Raw genomic sequence first — 17,471 nt, forward strand, 5'->3', positions numbered from 1 at the left:
AGCGTCACGACGTGCGAAAAGGCGGCCTCGAAATTATGTCTGTCCCGCCTAAAATTTCGTGGAGTAATGAGAACCGTTGGATGCCCATCTCACCGTTGAACGTGGCAAAGAAAGAGTAACTTACAGTAATAAATGCGCGCGTTTTTGAAAATAAAACCGCCAAGTGTCATTTTCTGGGACGCGAAACGATTTCCACACGTGCTATCACTTATAAAGTGTGTAGAGGGGATCCTCGTCAGATCAAAACCCTATTTTTCTCCTCGGATGTCGAAAATTAGAGTTTTGAGGGGCTATTGTGTGGGGCAAAAGGATCCTGGTGGGAACGTGGGCCTTTTGGGCCTTGTTAAGGAGGGCCGACCTGACCCTGGTGTTAGAGATTGTTGGTGCTATGGGTCGGCCTATACGCCGAGGATCCGAGGATCCCGCCGAGGATGGTTTTCCCCTCGGACTGACATCAAAGAACCTGAGACTTCATGGTAAAGGTTAGGGAATGACACGGTCAAGACCAATGGTTAAAGGGAGAGAACCCTTGAATGTCCTAGAAGAGCCGATGTTGGAAGAATATCAAAGGTAAAGGCTGCTACCTCCACATTAAAGACCCTGCACCTACCACCCTGGCCGCATTAATGAGGAAGTGACACTTAAACAGTGGAAGGGAAACTTCTAGTTACTGTTCAAAGGCACTAAGAAAAGAAATATCTAGGCTAAGGGAGGAATTGGGGGCAACACGTGGATAAAGTATTAAAAAGAAGAGTATTTAAGGAGGGACCAAGGACAGAAACGGGACGGAACCTTTTGTAACCTGAAAAGAAAAAGGACAAAGAGAGAGATATAATATAAGAACAGCTCTCGGCTTACGTCCGAGGAGGCCTATTTACATTACTCCTTTTTGTTTCCAAGTACTTGCAATCTTTAGTTTGTCATTTCATCCTCATACACTTCTAACCTGGGTTTCAAGCCCACACTCTACAAATTCATATTGTTTAAGGCTCATTGGGCCTGAGCCCATAACTGTTCTTGGGTCCAGGTGCAATTGTGCACTTACAGCCACTATCTACACAATCAATGGACAAAAATAACAGAAATTATCCTCAGACGTAAGCTGAGGATGACTTGTATTGCCTTTCCTTCTCCAAACAATAGATTAAAACTGAAGATGATGTGTACATTGCTTCCTTTCTCTCCTTCTTCCTCCTCATCCTTCTACTTTTTTACTGCCTTTCTCTTCCTTTTATATCTCCTTTTTTCGTCCCTCTATCTTCCACGTATGACACAGATCACCAATCCAGATACTTGTCTCATCCACCACTCTCTTGCAATCTTCAAATAATAGCTATAAGGCTGACCACCACTGTTCAAAGGTCATTTCCTCATTAATGTGGCCAGAGAGGTAGGTGCATAGTCTTTAATGCGGTAGTAGCAGCCTTTTCCCTGTTATTTCTCATTCGTTCTTCCTCTCTATAGTTTTTTTAGAATATATCTCCACCCAACAGTCCTTCCAGAATTTCCTTCTAAATATCCTGATGCATCGTACGATCTTCACCTGACTTGGCCGAGGAGATGCCCCTCCTCGGACAATCCCTGTCAACTTTTCTAGCAATAGTTTGTTTGTGGGCTTCAAAGCCCTGCTCGGATAGGTAAATACCCCCAAATCAGACCCAAAGCCCAAAAGCGTGTTTTGGCCATTCTGCCCCTACAAAAGTCATTATCAATGTGTTTTTTGCTTTAAATCTGAAAATGTGTAGGATCTTAAGATTCACGATCTGATCCTACGATCTACAATCTCACCTACCTTTGACGATTCTACGTAGGACCCGATTTTGACAACCTTGTTTATAGAGGAATTGAAGGAACTTGTGTTCTTTTGTATTTGTTTAAATGTCACTCAATGGTAATATATAGTCTCCTATTGAAAATATAAATTTAAATATCTATATCAGCTTGGTGTAGGAAAAAGAAGAAACAAAAAGGGTAAATCTAAAATAGGAAAAATGAAAGAGAGATAAAGGTGGAGTTTGGATAGCGCGTCCAAGTTTCCTGCGTCTGCGTTTTGCTTCTTTTTTTTTTTTTTAACCCAGCCGCAAGTTTGGACTTTTCAGCCATGAACAGTGCACAAATGCACTGTTCATGGGTCCCACAAATTTTACTTTTCAGCAACTTTTTCATTAAAAATGGGTCCCACAGCACTATTCACACATTTAAAAATTATTTTGCTACAGTGTTTTCAATTTTCAGTTTTCAGTTTCAGCAAAATAAGTTCTATCCAAACGGACTCAAACTCTTGGATTGTGCTAAGTTCTCGTTCAGCAATGGGCCTCCATATCCAAAAAGAAAATTAATACAAGGGAATCAATCCTAACTCTAAAGTCAGCAGCCAACAGTTCAAATATCGGTCCATATTCCAAACTTTTTGACCTATTACAGCAATTCCGGGCAAGAACTCTATGGTGGTCAGTACTCAGGAATAGATATTCCAGCCCAAAAAAAACTCTATAGTTTTTTTTTTTTTTTTCTGAGGAAAAAAAAACTCTATAGTTGAGTTGTAATTTTGTTTTTTCTTTTCTTTTTGTTTCTTTTAATAGAACTTTTGGGTTTTGGTAGTTGTTTTCCTCCCCCAAATCAGTCCTCATCAAGTACATTCAGCTCTTAATTCACTTATTTATATTAAAAATTTTATTTTATATTTCTTTTTGGGAGTAATTATAAGATGGGTAAATTAAATGATTTGGTTATTGTTCATAATTTTGTCACAACTTTTATTTTTTTTGAGAATCTAAACTAAACTTTCAAATAAATCAAATCAGAGATACAAGGAGGGTTTTCCTCAATCCGAACAGACTTAATAATAAAATGAATGACATAACGAGCCAGTAGGGCCGGCCCAAGCGTTTTGGAGGCCTAAGACGAAATCTTTAAATAGGGTCTGTAAGTGCACAATTGCACCTGGCCCCAAGAACAGTTACGGGCTCAGGCCCAACGAGCCTTAAACAATGTAATTTGTAGAGTGTGGGCTTGAAACCCAGGTTAGAAGTGTTTGAGGATTAAATAGCAAGCTAAAGATTATAAACACTTAAAAACAACAAAGAATGCTCTGAATCAATCTGTTCGGACGTAAGCCGAGAACTGTTCTTATATAATTTCTCTCTCTTTCTTTTAGGTTACAAAGAGGGGGATCCCCCTTTCTGTCTTAGATTCCCCCTTAAATATTACTCTCTTGAATACCTTTTACACGTGTTGCTTTACCTCCCCTTTAACCTAGATATTTCTTTTCCCAGTGCCTTTGAATAGTAACCAGAAGTTTCTCTTCCACTGTTCAGGTGTCACTTCCCCATCAATGCGGCCAGGGTGGTAGGTGCAGGGTCTTTAATGTGGAGGTAGCAGCCTTTATCTTTGACATTTCTTCAACACCAGTGCTTCTGGGGCATTCTAGGGTTTACCCCTTTTAACCATTGGTCTTAACCGTGTCATCCTCTAATCTTTATTGCGAAACCCCGAGTTCTTCGGTGTCCATCCGAGGATAAGTTCACCCTCGGCTGGATCCTCGGACCCTCGGCGTATGGGCCGACCCATAGTACCAACAAATTCTAAACCCAGTAGCAGGTCGGCCTTCCTTAACACGGCCCAAAAGGCCCACATTCTCATCAGGATCTTTTCGCCCCCCACAGGGCCTTTCTATTATCACTTAAATAATATTTAACTAGCATTTTATACAATTTTTTTAAAAAAAAAACTCATTCTTTTTACTTTTTAATATGATTTTTTTTGAGAAAATGCTAAAGTTATAACAAATTTTACTATAAACTTGTGTTGTAATGAATGTAATCAATGACATGAGGCTTACAAAAATACTAGAAATATTATAAAATTTACAACATGAGAATTACAAAGATATATCACCAATCACAAATATTCATTCAAAAATGAATTCAATAGTTTGTTGAATTCACCTATCATAAATATTGTTACATCAAATTATAAAAGTTATGGAGACCACCACGCACCCTCAGTGCAGTGATCACTCCACAAGAATAAGTTCTTGTGGGGTGTGGGGGGCAATGACCGAGATTTAAGTCCCTAGAAGAGAGTTTCGCACACATATACACTTAGATTAGGCTAGAGTGAAATTTTTATCTTGTATAAAAATAATTAAATAAATAAAAGTTATGTAGTAAAATTTATAGTATTTTTAACATTTTTCTATTTGAATTACTTGTGATTAGTAACACGTCTATTTGTAAAATCTATTTATTTAAATTTGTCTTTATCTATATCTCTAGCATTACTTAATTCTTTAAGCCTTCTTAATAGTGAAAAAAATGTAAACTAAAATATTTTAATATCTCCCAAAAATATGTATATATATAAATAAATAAAAAATTGCCCCCAAATTTGGGGCATTCTCTAGTAAGGGGGCCCTAGGCAATGGCCTAAGCCTAGGGCCGGCCCTGAGCCAGTGCTTGGGCTGCTTGGTTTGCATCTCTTCTAGAATGCTCGAAGTCCCAGCTCCTTCAAGCTCGTAACTAAAATCTTCGCATCTTCAATGAGGTCCCAACGAGGATAGTTTGGATTTCTTTTGTTTGTTTTTTTTACAAGAAGTTTTATTTATTTATTTACTTTTAACGGTTTATATAGGAAGTTTTTTATTTTTGGGAAATAATTACAATATATTGCTCGAATAATTTTCCCTCTTAGACCAGTGTCAATTCAACTACAAGGTCCTTAGCCGATAGAAAGAGTTATAAGGAGACGAATAAGATGATTTAAAAAATAAGTATTAGTCTTGGTCATGGTCACGGTCATGGTCATGGTCATGGTCATAAACATGGTTATATTCAAAAGATTGACATAAGTTATGAGTATATGTTGATCTTTTTCAGCTTTTCTACACATTTGTTTGATTTAACGTGTCCCATAAATCAATGTAAATAACAAAGAGTGAGGCAAATTTATCAAACAAATGAAACAATAATGGTCATTGCCGTAGTTCCACCCAAAAAAACTCATATTTCTAACATCTTCATGAGTAGAGACAAGAAGTTACAAGGTAACGATTGAGATGATCTGAAAAAAAAGTATAAGTCTTGGTTATGGACATGGTCATAGTCATAGACATTGTAGTCACAGTCATGGACATGGTTATATTCAAAATAGGCATAGGTTATGAGTATATGTTGATCATTTTCTACACGTTTGTATGATTTAACGTGGCCCATAAATCAATGTAAATAACAGAGAGTGAGATGAATTAATCAAACAACGATGACCATTGCCGTGGTTCCACCCAAAAAAAAAAAAAAAAAAAAAAAAAATCAAATTTCTAACATCTTCATGAGTAGAGCCATTGTTTATGGATTTGGATCCTCTCCATTTCTATTTGAAATGGAGAGTGTCCATTTTATGGACAGGATTCACTTGAAATAAATCAAAGGCCTAAAGTGTGCCACGTCAATTAAAATTAAAATGACTTAACTCTTTAACTTCAACCGGGGTTAACATTATTGTTTTACTTTGTGTTAACTTTATTGAAAAAGAAAAATGCACAACAGAGATGGACGTTGAGAACACAAACCAGATTTGATGGGGTTGTAGTTGCAAGGTAGACACGGGTCTGGTAGTTCTGTGGTCGCTGGGGCTGGTGGTGTTGGCAGTGGTCCTTGGTGGTGACCCGATGGGGTTCGGTTTGGAAGATGAGCTTGTGAATCTTTCCCCAAATTTTATTTGATTTCTTATTTAGGTAGGTGATATTATAGCTAAGCTTGTTTAATTTTCAGCCCAGATATGGAATAATTTTGTATTTAGGCATGGTTTGATTATTTGGATATGAATTTGGATTTCAAATGTTGAATTTGAATTACTTATTCTGCGTGTAGGTTTCTTAGATTCACTGGGCACACCATCAAAAAAAAAAAAAAAAAAGATTCAATGGGCACTTCTTTTTTGGTGGATCAAAATGTCAAGCTTGATGAAAAGAAAAAAGGAAAATTTTATGAATTTTTTTTATTTTTCTCTTTGTATTTTTCTAATGACTTATTACGAGTTATAATGGCTTTCACATTTAATTGTATGATTGTATCTGATTTTTCAATTTTTCTCAAACAAGTGTATGGAATCGAATGTGTTACAAATTGTAACCTTGACATTCAATTGGAAATGTAAGACTTCAAAATGCTCTAAAAAAACTGCAATTGTAAAGAAAGATGCAAGAGACCTAGGAGAAATACCATCCAATTTACTTCATGTGATGATCAATGTGTATTGGCCTAAACATCAACTTGGGAGAAATGCCAATTAGTTGATCAAAGACAGGATCCTATTTGTGGGTTATATTTTCAAATGTACAAAGTGTACTCAAATTTGTATCTTGTTTAGTTAAGTGTTCAATGATAATGGTGTAACGATTATGTAATGAACTAATGATAGTTAAGTGTTTGTGAGAGTTGCAAGGATATATAATAGCTTCCAGATATGTTATGTAATGAGAACTTGTGTGTAATATAATTATGTAATGTTTATTTATAAAAAAAACAAATGCAAATTTGCATAGGAATTGAATAGTATGCAATGTGGACCCCGCGTGTGACAATTTGTCCACAAAATATTGGTTGTTTGCAAATTTTTGTTGACAATAACAAAACCCAAATTACACAATAAATTATATAAATAGGTACAAAATTTTAATTAATGACAAATTGAGGATCATAATCTGCATAAATTGCACAAGCTGCAGAAAATTTTATTAAAAACAAAATTGCTCATGATAACATCACACACGAAACACTAGTACAAGTTGCAAACCAATTGGCATAGTATAAACAACCATTAGAGCACTTAGTCACAACAATTCCCAACGATTACAAAACACGATCCTAAACTAGAAAAAAATTGCTCAAAACTATGAACCACTATTCTCTCCACTCGCAACACTTGCTTGAGTTAAGGGACCTCTTGCATCATCAATTTTTGCGGCTGGAGCTTGTAACACTACCTTTTGACCTGATGCAGCACTAGTACAGGACATCTACAAGAACAATTATACATTACACAAAAGAACTATATCAGGCACTTATCATATTTTTCTTATGACTCATCAAGAAATCTAAAAAAGAAATGTAAAGCATCAGTAAAAAATACTAAGGCAAACTTCATGGTCTCTAACTCTATTATCTTTATTTCAACATGCTTAAACTAATGTTCTATTGAAAGTGTGTATATCCAGTACTGTGTTGGTGTATTAAGTGGTTTTCAGTCACAATTCATTTTGTTCCTTTAGCCATAGCACATAGGTAAGGTTTTTTATCATCTTCCAGTGGGGAACTGAGTGTGCTATCTCTTTCTTTCATTAATCTCACCTTTTGGCTACATGCGTAACGTGTGTACTCAATTGCAAACGGAAAGCACATATCACATAATCAATGGGACAATTTATCAAACAATTGGAATGCAAAACGAATGAACCTAAGCTGTGAACTTTATTGACCATGGAATCTAAAAGACCTAATACATAATTCATTTAATCTACACTATTCCATCAAAATCTATTCACAGTCATCATAGAAATCCACATGGGTATCTAAAGAACTAGGAACAAAAAAAAAAAAGAGTGGAAAATTTCCACACAGCTGAAAATTTTCATCTTCAATTGTAAAAATAAAGAGAAAAGTTGACTCACATTGCTTGAAAAGATTTGTGATTACTTGGGACTTGAAGCAAAACTTGATCAAATTTTGTTGGAAGAACAACATACTTCCTGATCTTTCTCTTACTAGTATCACCTGGTAAGGTTAGAGAATCTAGTTGCTAGGAACAATATTGTACTTCTTTGATCATTCAGTTGCTTTGTTCTATGTTTAGCATCCAGATCCAAAGAGACGATTTTTTTTTTTTTTTTAAAGTAAAGTGGTAGCAAGTAGCAGCACAATATTAACCTTTATAGCTAACCCGGTTGAACTTGCTCAGTTAAGTCAGTTGGATTTTAATTGACATAACATGTTTTAGACCTTAGATTTATTTCAAACGAATCCTGTCCATAAAATGTACACCCTCCATTTCAAATAGAAATGGAGAGAATCTAGATCCATTGTTTACGTTTAGAAAAGAAAAACACAAAGAAAAAAAGGAACTAGTCTCTAGTCTACACAAAGGAAAAAAAGGAACTAGTCTCTAGCCTACTCAAAGAAAAAAAGGAACTAGTGTACACAAAGAAAAAAGGAACTAGTCTCTAGTCTACACAGAAAAAAAAAGGAACTAGTCTCTAGTCTATACCATGTTGGAAAAAAAATTTAGCAACATGAACTTGTCCTTACGAAGTAGGAAAATGGAAAAATGGTCATATCCACTTGTCTCTAGTCTATACCGTGTTGGAAAATTTTTTACCACCGCGTGGGAAAAAAGAAAAAACAGGAAAAGAGAGAGCAAAATTTAAGGGTGCGTTTGGTTGGGTGTAAAATATTTTCCGAGTGTAAAATGATTTCAGCTGAAAATATTTTCGAAAATAGAAAATATTTTTAGGTGTTTGGTAGCATTTTAAAAAATGCTTTGAAAAATATTTTCAGGTATTTGGTTGTGATCTTGAAAATATTATAGAAAATACATTTTTTACTTATTGCTCACATTTTCTCAGCTTCCAAACAAATATCATTTCTCAATATAGAACAACAAAACCCAAAAAAAAAAAAAACTCATCAAATTTTCTCAAGAACAACAAAACCCAAAAAAGAAAAACTCATCAAATTTTCTCAATACAAACCAACAAAACCCAAATTCGGTCAGAGAAGAACGAAGAGAGAGGCGACTGGGTTCGACGATCAGACTGGGTTCGGCGACTGGGTTCGACGAAGAGAGAGGCGAAGGCACGATCTCGCCGCAACTGGGTTCGGCGACTGGGTTCAACGAAGAGAGAGGCGAAGGCGCGACTCGCCGGCGCGGGTTGGGGCGCGACTTGCTCTCTCTACTCTCTCTTCGTGCTCTCTCTCTTTCTCTCTTCATGCTCTGTCTCTCTGAATTTTCTGAAAAATTCCTATTTGAAGGTAAAATAGACATGGAATTCATTTTACGGGTGGAGAGGGTTGATTTTACGGTCAATTGGTTTGATTTTTCGTTTGACCAAAATTTCAGATGTTGCCAAACACCTACAAATACTGAAAACATTTTTCAAAATTGATTTACTGTCGAAACAAACGCACCATAAATAACAACTTCATGTTGACCGTACGAAAAACAAAGTTATTCGGTATTCACTGACCAAACCATTCTACGATGAGTTCATGACTATTCGCACTGATAAATATCTTTTTTTTTTTTGTTGCTAAATTGATAAATATCGATCATACAGCATGGGCTTTACTTCATAAAAATCACTAAGGCACATCTTTAGCGTTGCTATTATGGGTTGCAAGAAAAAAAACTCTATGGGTAAGTTTAATCTTGCTGCTGTGTTTCAGCTTTTGTCCTTGCTTGGGTCTGCCTCTTTGGGGATGATTAAACTCGGTTCATGCAGTGAAGATCAGGCTCATGTCAAATGCATCCACAATGAAAGAGAAGCCCTTCTTATCTTCAAGAAGGGCCTAACTGATCATATGGGTAGGCTTTCTTCTTGGGTTGGTGAAGATTGCTGCCGATGGAGAGGTGTAGAGTGCAACAATAAATCAAGTCATGTTACCAAGCTCGATCTTCGAAACCCATACATAGATGGCTCATATGGGACATATTTTAACCATTCAGGCTTGGGAGGTCAGATAAGTTCCTCTTTGATTCACTTGAAATTTTTAAGTTACTTGGATCTAAGCCTTAATAATTTCCAAGGCATTCAAATTCCTGAAGTTTTTGGTATGCTAGAAAACTTGATGTATCTTGATCTCTCTTTTTCATCCTTTTCTGGGGAGATTCCTCCTTATCTTGGCAATTTGTCAAGCCTGATGCATCTTGACCTTCGTGTAAACTACAACACCAACATGTATGCCAAAAATTTGGATTGGGTCTCAAGTCTATCTTCCTTGGAGTACCTCAATATGGGGGGAGTGAATCTTAGTAGTGTTGGAGCAGATTGGTTGTTGCAGGTTAATATGGTTCCTTCCCTCCTGGAGCTACATGTACAACGCTGTAATCTTGAAAGCCTTCCACCCTCCCTTCCTTTCGTTAATTTGTCCTCTCTTTTTGTCCTTGATTTATCAGATAACCAATTTAACTCTTCCATACTTCATTGGTTGTTTAATCTTACTAGCCTCACAAAACTTGATCTCAGCAGTATTAAGTTCCAAGGTTCCATTCCATATGATTTTGTGAACCTAAGAAATCTTGAGGTCCTTTATTTGCAAGGAAGTGGATACACATACAACACAAGTCAATTGCCAAGATTTTTTGGAAATCTTTGTAAATTGAAGACTTTAGATCTTTCATGGAGCGATTTTAGCCATGGATTCTTCACTGCTTTCTCTGCTTGCCCGAACAATAGCCTAGAGACCCTATATTTGGGTCATAATGAACTAATTGAAAAAATTCCTAATTCACTTGGGAGACTTGGAAGCTTGAAATACCTTGATCTCAAATCTAACTCCTTTTGGGGTTCAATTCCAGCTTCTATTGGTAACTTGTCATCCTTGCAAACTTTAGATCTCTCTTATAATGATATGAATTGAACTATTCCTGAAAGTTTTGGGAAACTTTCAGCGCTGGTCAATTTGTATCTTATAAGCAGTTCCTGGGAAGGTGTCATTACAGAAGCCCAATTGATGAATCCCACAAGACTAGAAGATTTTGGACTAACAACTCGTTCGTCTAGAGTTTTCAATGTGACATATAACTGGGTTCCTCCTTTCAAGCTCAAACGTCTTGAACTAGAAAACTGTGTCATTGGCCCCAAGTTTCCTGTATGGCTTAAAGTACAAAGTGAGCTTATCCATGTCAAACTTGTAAATGCTGGAATCTTTGACACTATATCTGAGGAATGGTTCTCCAAGATATCTTCTAAACTCCGTTCCTTGGATCTATCCAACAATCAGATCTTTGGGAATCTTCCACACCAATTCCTATTTATAAATCTTGGTTCTATCAATCTAAGTTACAACCGTTTCAAGGGTCCATTCCCATTTTGCCTTTCTAATGGGACCCAACACCAAATAGGATTCCTATCTCTTAAAAGCAATTTCTTTTCTGGTCCTATCCCACCAAATATTAGCGATATAATGCCAAAATTGTACTCTTTAGATCTCTCAAAGAACTTCTTCAATGGTACAATTCCATACAGAAAATGAATCATCTTATTGTACTTAACCTCAGGAACAATCAACTTTCTGGAGAGCTCCCCCACCACTATAATGAGTCACATGAACTAGAAGTTGTGGATATTGCAAACAACAATCTATCCGGAAAAATTCCAAGCTCAATGGGTTTCTTGAGATCCCTTTTTGTATTAATGTTGAGCAACAACAATCTTTATGGAGAAATTCCTTCTTCCTTGCAAAATTGTTCTTTTCTTAGCATTAATCTTGGTGGAAATCATCTCTCAGGGAACCTTCCATCATGGATAGGATCACAAGCCTTAATGCTACGCCTACGGTCAAACCTATTCAATGGAATCATCCCTCAACAATGGTGCAATCATTCATTTCTTCACATCCTAGATCTTGCACAAAACAATCTTTCAGGGGGCATTCCAAACTGTTTGGGCAATTTAAATGCTTTCGTTTATGGCAGAAGCAATGGTCGCTATCATATTTTTTACTATATAGAGGAAGCAGTCTTAGTGACAAAAGGAAGAGAGCTTCAATATGGTATGATTCTCAAATTTGTCTACACCATTGACCTTTCAGGGAATAATTTGACAGGAAGAATTCCCGATGAAATAACAAGCCTGATACAATTGAATACATTAAACTTGTCAATGAATCATCTAACCGGAAACATTCCCCTGAATATTGGAAACTTGCGGCAACTCGAAACACTAGATCTTTCAAACAACAGTCTTTCTGGGCCTATTCCTGCAAGCATGGGTTCTTTGACTTTCTTAACACACTTCAACTTGTCTATTAACAACTTGGTAGGAAGAATCCCATTTGGTTATCAACTCCAAACACTTAATGACGCATCCATATACAAGGGAAATCCTTCATTGTGCGGGTCTCCTCTTCCGACCAGATGCCCGGGACATGAAACATCTAATAGCCCAACTATTACTGGTGGCAGTGTTGAAGACAAACAAGATGGAGATTATTCTGAAAGGCTATGGTTCTATGTTAGCCTTGGACTTGGGTTTGTTGTAGGATTTTGGAGTGTTTGTGGCACCTTACTAGTGAAGAAGTCATGGAGGCATTCCTATTTTCGTTTCTGTGATGGCGTCAAAGATAGGATGACACTAATAATTGCATTAAAATTAGTTCATTTGAAAAGAAAATTTGGGCTGGATAAAAATTGAAGTTTGAAGGTGGGAAGGCTTTTTCAGTTCGTAGTTTGAGGTATGTACGGATTTCTATGAGATTTGGAGCATAAAATTCTTGTTCTTTGTAATTCTGTTTGGATTTTTGGTTGTTATTAAATTTTTTTTTTAATGTAGTTGACATGTTTGATGATTTGCCTTTGCTCTTTCTCTTTTGGTTTTTTGGTTTAGATTTCTTGATTCTGGGGTTTTGATTGTTTAGAAGTTTATCATTATATGGGTATTCAGGAGAGGATGTTGAAGATTATATTGAATTTTTGTTTAATTCATTCTCTGTTCGGATTTTGGAATTTTTCGGTTGCGTAGGTGACATGTTTGATCATCAAGATTGTTGACTTCCAATTCAAAGACGATTACTTGTCTGCTTGTCCAACCACTAGGCACTTAGGCAATTGTTTAAAGCCCCAAGTAAAAGATCTCCAAATTTTGACAATATCTCTCCAAATCATCCATTCATCTATCTATAATATCTATCATATAAAAGTTTTTTTTTTTAGTAAATATCTATATCTATATCTATATCTATATATATATATATATATATATATATATATATATATATAATAGACAAAACTGAGAGAAAGTTAGTTCCTATATTTAAGGGCGTGCTGACAAATAGGATAACTACCTATTTAAAATCCAGACACATGTACACTTTTTAAAAAAAAATCCGTACGGTACAATGGTTGGATTTTTAACCCTGCCACGTCTGACAATTAAAAAGCAAGAAGGGTTACATTAAAAAGAAGAGAAAGCATCCTTATTTTTTCCTCTCTCCCAAAACAAAAAGGAAAAAAAAAATCTCTCCCTCTCTCTCAGAGAACAATGACGAAGAAGAGGAAGTTGCGGCAGAAGTAGAAGCGATGCAAGCAGTGTCCGAAGACGATTGCGTGGTTCTCTAATCCTACCCTCCCCACCTCCACCTCCTCCTTAAGCCTCGCACTGCCGACGTCGCCTCCCAACAGGTCTCTCTCTCTCTACTATTTTCTATATCTGTTTGGTTGCCCAAAAAACGATGGAAAGTAAAACCAAAACCCAGAAAAGATAAAAGATAAACCTTTGAAATTGAATCAAAAGACCACACCTTCTGCTGTACCTAAATAAGTTGTGCTAATTTCTTCCCTTTGCAATCACATCGCTTAAAAAAAAAAAAACCTATGTTCAAATTCCTTTCAATATCTTTCACTCTACTTTGTGATTAAGGAAAACAAAAACTTCGATTGATGTATTCCTATTCATTTTCCGACTTTTTCCCCCGCAAATTAGATCTGTTATATGTTTCAAACTTTTACAATTACAGGTGGGTTTGGTTCCAGAAATTAGGGTTAAGGAATTTGAAATTCTGATATGTGAGTATATTTTTAGATATTTTTAGTAATGGGTTTGTTTAAATTCAACTCTTTTGGATTTAAAACATTCAATTTCTTTCTCTGCAGAGATGAAGTGGAATCTTTCTTCAATCTGGAGTCTCTAATTTCATCAAAGCAAAGGTATCAATTTCTTTTCCTAATATTCTCCTACTTTTTCCTCTCTATTTGTTGAAATCATGGAAAACCTCTGCAAAATGAAATCTTTTAAATCCTTTAAACTAAATCATTTCACTTTAATTTTCAAGTTTTGTTTTCTCTCTTACATGTTCCCTTATTTGTAAGGGGGATTGAAATTGTGGGGTTTTGAAATCAAAAAATATTTTGTTATTTTGTTTATACATTGTAGATTTTAGACGATATTTTTTTTAAAAGATAATTTTAAGTCATGATTTTGTTATTTTTGATGTTGGGTTTTTCTGGGTTTTACATGTTTCAAATTGTTAAATCTGAAAGTATAATGTTCTTTGTACAAAATTGATTACTTTGTATGTTATGATAGAGAATAATTTTCTCAGCGATTTACTTATCAAAAAAATATATATCAGAGATTCCTAGGTGTTGGTTTTGGTGTGTACAATATTTGGTTTTTTGGGTTTTTCATGTTGTATGCTGTTCTTGAAAATTCATTGAGAATCTTTTTAGTACTATGAAACAAAAGTGTAACAATAGTAAAAGGAATTGTAACCAGTTTTGAAGGTTTTAAATTGTTCTGTTTAAATTAAATTTGTTAGTTTACTTTGCTAATCTGTGAATTGTGGTGATAAGTAGAGAATTGCAACCATTTATAATATTTAAATACCATGAAATTTCAGCAAGTTGAGATGATCAGTAGAGAATCTATCATGCAGTCACATAAGAAAATTCAATAATTCAAGGCTTTATACCGTACTTAACTCAATTGAAATGATTTCTTTTTCAATTTGTGAATAATAGAAGTATTTGTTTTGCCTAATTCATAGTGTAATGTACCAAGTTTCTTTGGTCAGTTTTCTTAATCCTCTTATACTTTAAGGTCTATTTTGGAAGAGAATTATGGGTGGAAAAAGGTTATAAATAAAGGGGTTCACACATTGAAGAAGCCACAATATTGGTTTATGTTTTTAGTAAAGTATGGTATTTGGTCTTGCTACTTTTTGAAAGTACTACAATTTGACAGTGTGCATGATATTCTGTTTTTGTTTCAGACTTTCAGTAGTGTTATATTGATCCTGGAGTTTCCTATGGGGAGGAGATGAAACCACTGAAGAGAATATATAGTGCACAATTATAAAATATTGTGTTCTCTGTTAGTGCTTCTTTTAGGTACTATTTATCTATTTCATTATGCTATTTACCTCATTCGATCCCTTTTCTTTTGTACTGTATGAAAAAAAAATTATTTCAAGGTTATTACTTGAACACCAAATGAAAAAATTTACAGCTGTATGTTTGTTTAGTAATTTTGTTTAGCAAGTCAAAGTATTGAAGTATTGTGATAGTTAATCTGCAAGTTGGTATGGATGCTTGACTTTTATACCCAACTTTAATGGCTACATTATAGTGATTTTTAGTTATTTAAGTTGAATACCTCTATTTATCCTAGCCGGGGACAAATGATTTATTATTTGGGTAGAGAATAAAAGGATGATTCAAAGAGCTACAAAGATAGGATAGCAACAAATTGGTAATTGAATTAAAAATTGGGGTGCATAATTATATTAGAAATGCGTTAGATTTAACAGATGGCTTGGTCAATTAGGAATCACACCAAAGCTCTAGATGGAGTTAGATATGTGTGTGTGTGTGTATTACATTTGTGTTTTAACATTTGATATCAGTACGATGCTTACAGTAGAGTTGTTTTTGGGTTTGATTAACTTAAAGATATGTAACTATAAAGATCTTTCTTAATAGTTCAATGATTGATGTCCAAATCAATTGAAAACCATTATAAAGAATTAGGTAGATGGTAAAGAGTAAAGCACCCTGCAGTCTGCATTGCTCAAATACCAAGAAAGGGATTTCAATTGGATTAATATGCATGTTGCAGGAAGTGCAAGGATACAAAGAGGAAAGCTTTAAGACAAATAGCTCAAACTCAACAACAAAAGTAAGATGGAATCCAAATTTTCTCTCTGATGTTTTCTTTTAGAATGTATGGAATTATTATGTTGTACATTGAGGATATTCTTATTGAATTATGAAGGAACTATTCAATTTATTTGTTTTTACTTTCTGCAAAAAAATTGTCTAACAGTATAAGGAGTTATGGCATTTTTTGTGGTGTTAAAGTGATAGAATGACTTTGTATATATGAAAGTAAAGACTTCATCTTTACATAGGGTCCGTTTGGATAGAACTTATTGCTGAAAACTGAAAACTGAAAACACTGTAGCGAAATAATTTTTAAATGTGTAAATAGTACTGCGGGACCCATTTTTAATAAAAAATTGCTAAAAAAGTACATACACAGTGCGCGCACAGTACGCGCACTGCGTGCTTGTCTCCGCAATAGCAAAAAAAAAAAAAAAATGGAAAGTAGCAAAACGCGGACGCAGCTACTTTCAGCTGAATCCAAACACATTCATAGTCTAAAATTTTGCCAATTGGTGCATTCCTTGCAATATTCTTTTGTTTTTATTTTTATTTTTTTCTGTGAGACTACTTACTATTGTAGTTTGATGTAATTCATAGATTACTACTATAGGATTTGAATTTCATGATATTTGAATTATTAATTATTGTTAGTTGAAGACACTGATACTTGCTTCTAGCAAAAACAAATACACCTATTATCTCTCTTGGACCACCTTGAATTTATTTTGAATATCTTTTCGAAATTTGGAACATGGTTGAAATAATTAACTCTTGGAGTTAAAAGAAAAAAAAGAAAGAAAAAAAGAATCACTTTCTTTGATGTGCTTGAGTGCATGTGTGATGAAGAAAGACTTTTTTTTTTTTTGGTCTATTTCAAGATTAGATTTCATAGTTTTCTTTCTTGCAAGTTTTTTTAAAATATATTTTTTGGTATTATCTAACTCTAAAATGTTTAAATTTTCACCTACAATTTGTCTTTTGTAATGAATAAAAGTGTCCCGCACATTGTGCGGGTTATAAGCTAGTATCATATAAAAGTTGAATCTCAAAAACTAGTGTGTCTCTTCACATATTGCGATGACATATGTTATTTCCTTCCTTTATTTTGTATGATGTGGGCAAACAAATTATACACATGGCATATAATAATTGCTAGATGTAAATTAAATTATTGATGTGTTTGTCATGTGTCAATATATTTCTTAAAATACATTAAATAATTTAGTGTGAGTTTTATGCTAATTAAACCCAAAATAATGTGCCCTCACGATTTGCTACTTGAATGGCCATTCATTTCTCTCATTATTTATTTATTTATTTCGGTTATCCATTTTGTTGTCAGAAATATTACCTAATTGAATAGATGACATGAGAAACACAATAAGGACAATTAATTTATTACATGACAGTTCATGGTAATCCAAGTAAACAAAACGTTTTTGGTAAAAAAATGTATGCCAATTACTCTTCTCTATAGTCTTTTCATAATTCAATAATTTTATTTTCTTATTTAATAATCCAATACCTTCTTTTCAAAAAAAAAAAAAACCAATACCTAAAGGTATGTTTGGTAACTTTTTTTTCTTCTTATTTTT

General features: G+C 34.7%; 1 long non-coding RNA gene and 1 pseudogene across 1 annotated transcript; both read left to right on the forward strand.

The window, feature by feature from the left end:
- Positions 1-9,261: 9,261 nt before the first annotated feature.
- LOC142640063 (receptor-like protein EIX1) lies at positions 9,262-12,839 on the forward strand (annotated as a pseudogene).
- A 475-nt stretch (positions 12,840-13,314) lies between these two features.
- LOC142640070 (uncharacterized) lies at positions 13,315-16,029 on the forward strand. The gene is made up of 3 exons (XR_012845173.1): positions 13,315-13,395; positions 13,867-13,920; positions 15,830-16,029. It is a non-coding gene; the product is annotated as an uncharacterized LOC142640070 (long non-coding RNA).
- Positions 16,030-17,471: the final 1,442 nt, after the last annotated feature.

This window comes from Castanea sativa, chromosome 1 (assembly GCF_040712315.1).
Source record: "Castanea sativa cultivar Marrone di Chiusa Pesio chromosome 1, ASM4071231v1".
NCBI lineage: Eukaryota > Viridiplantae > Streptophyta > Magnoliopsida > Fagales > Fagaceae > Castanea > Castanea sativa.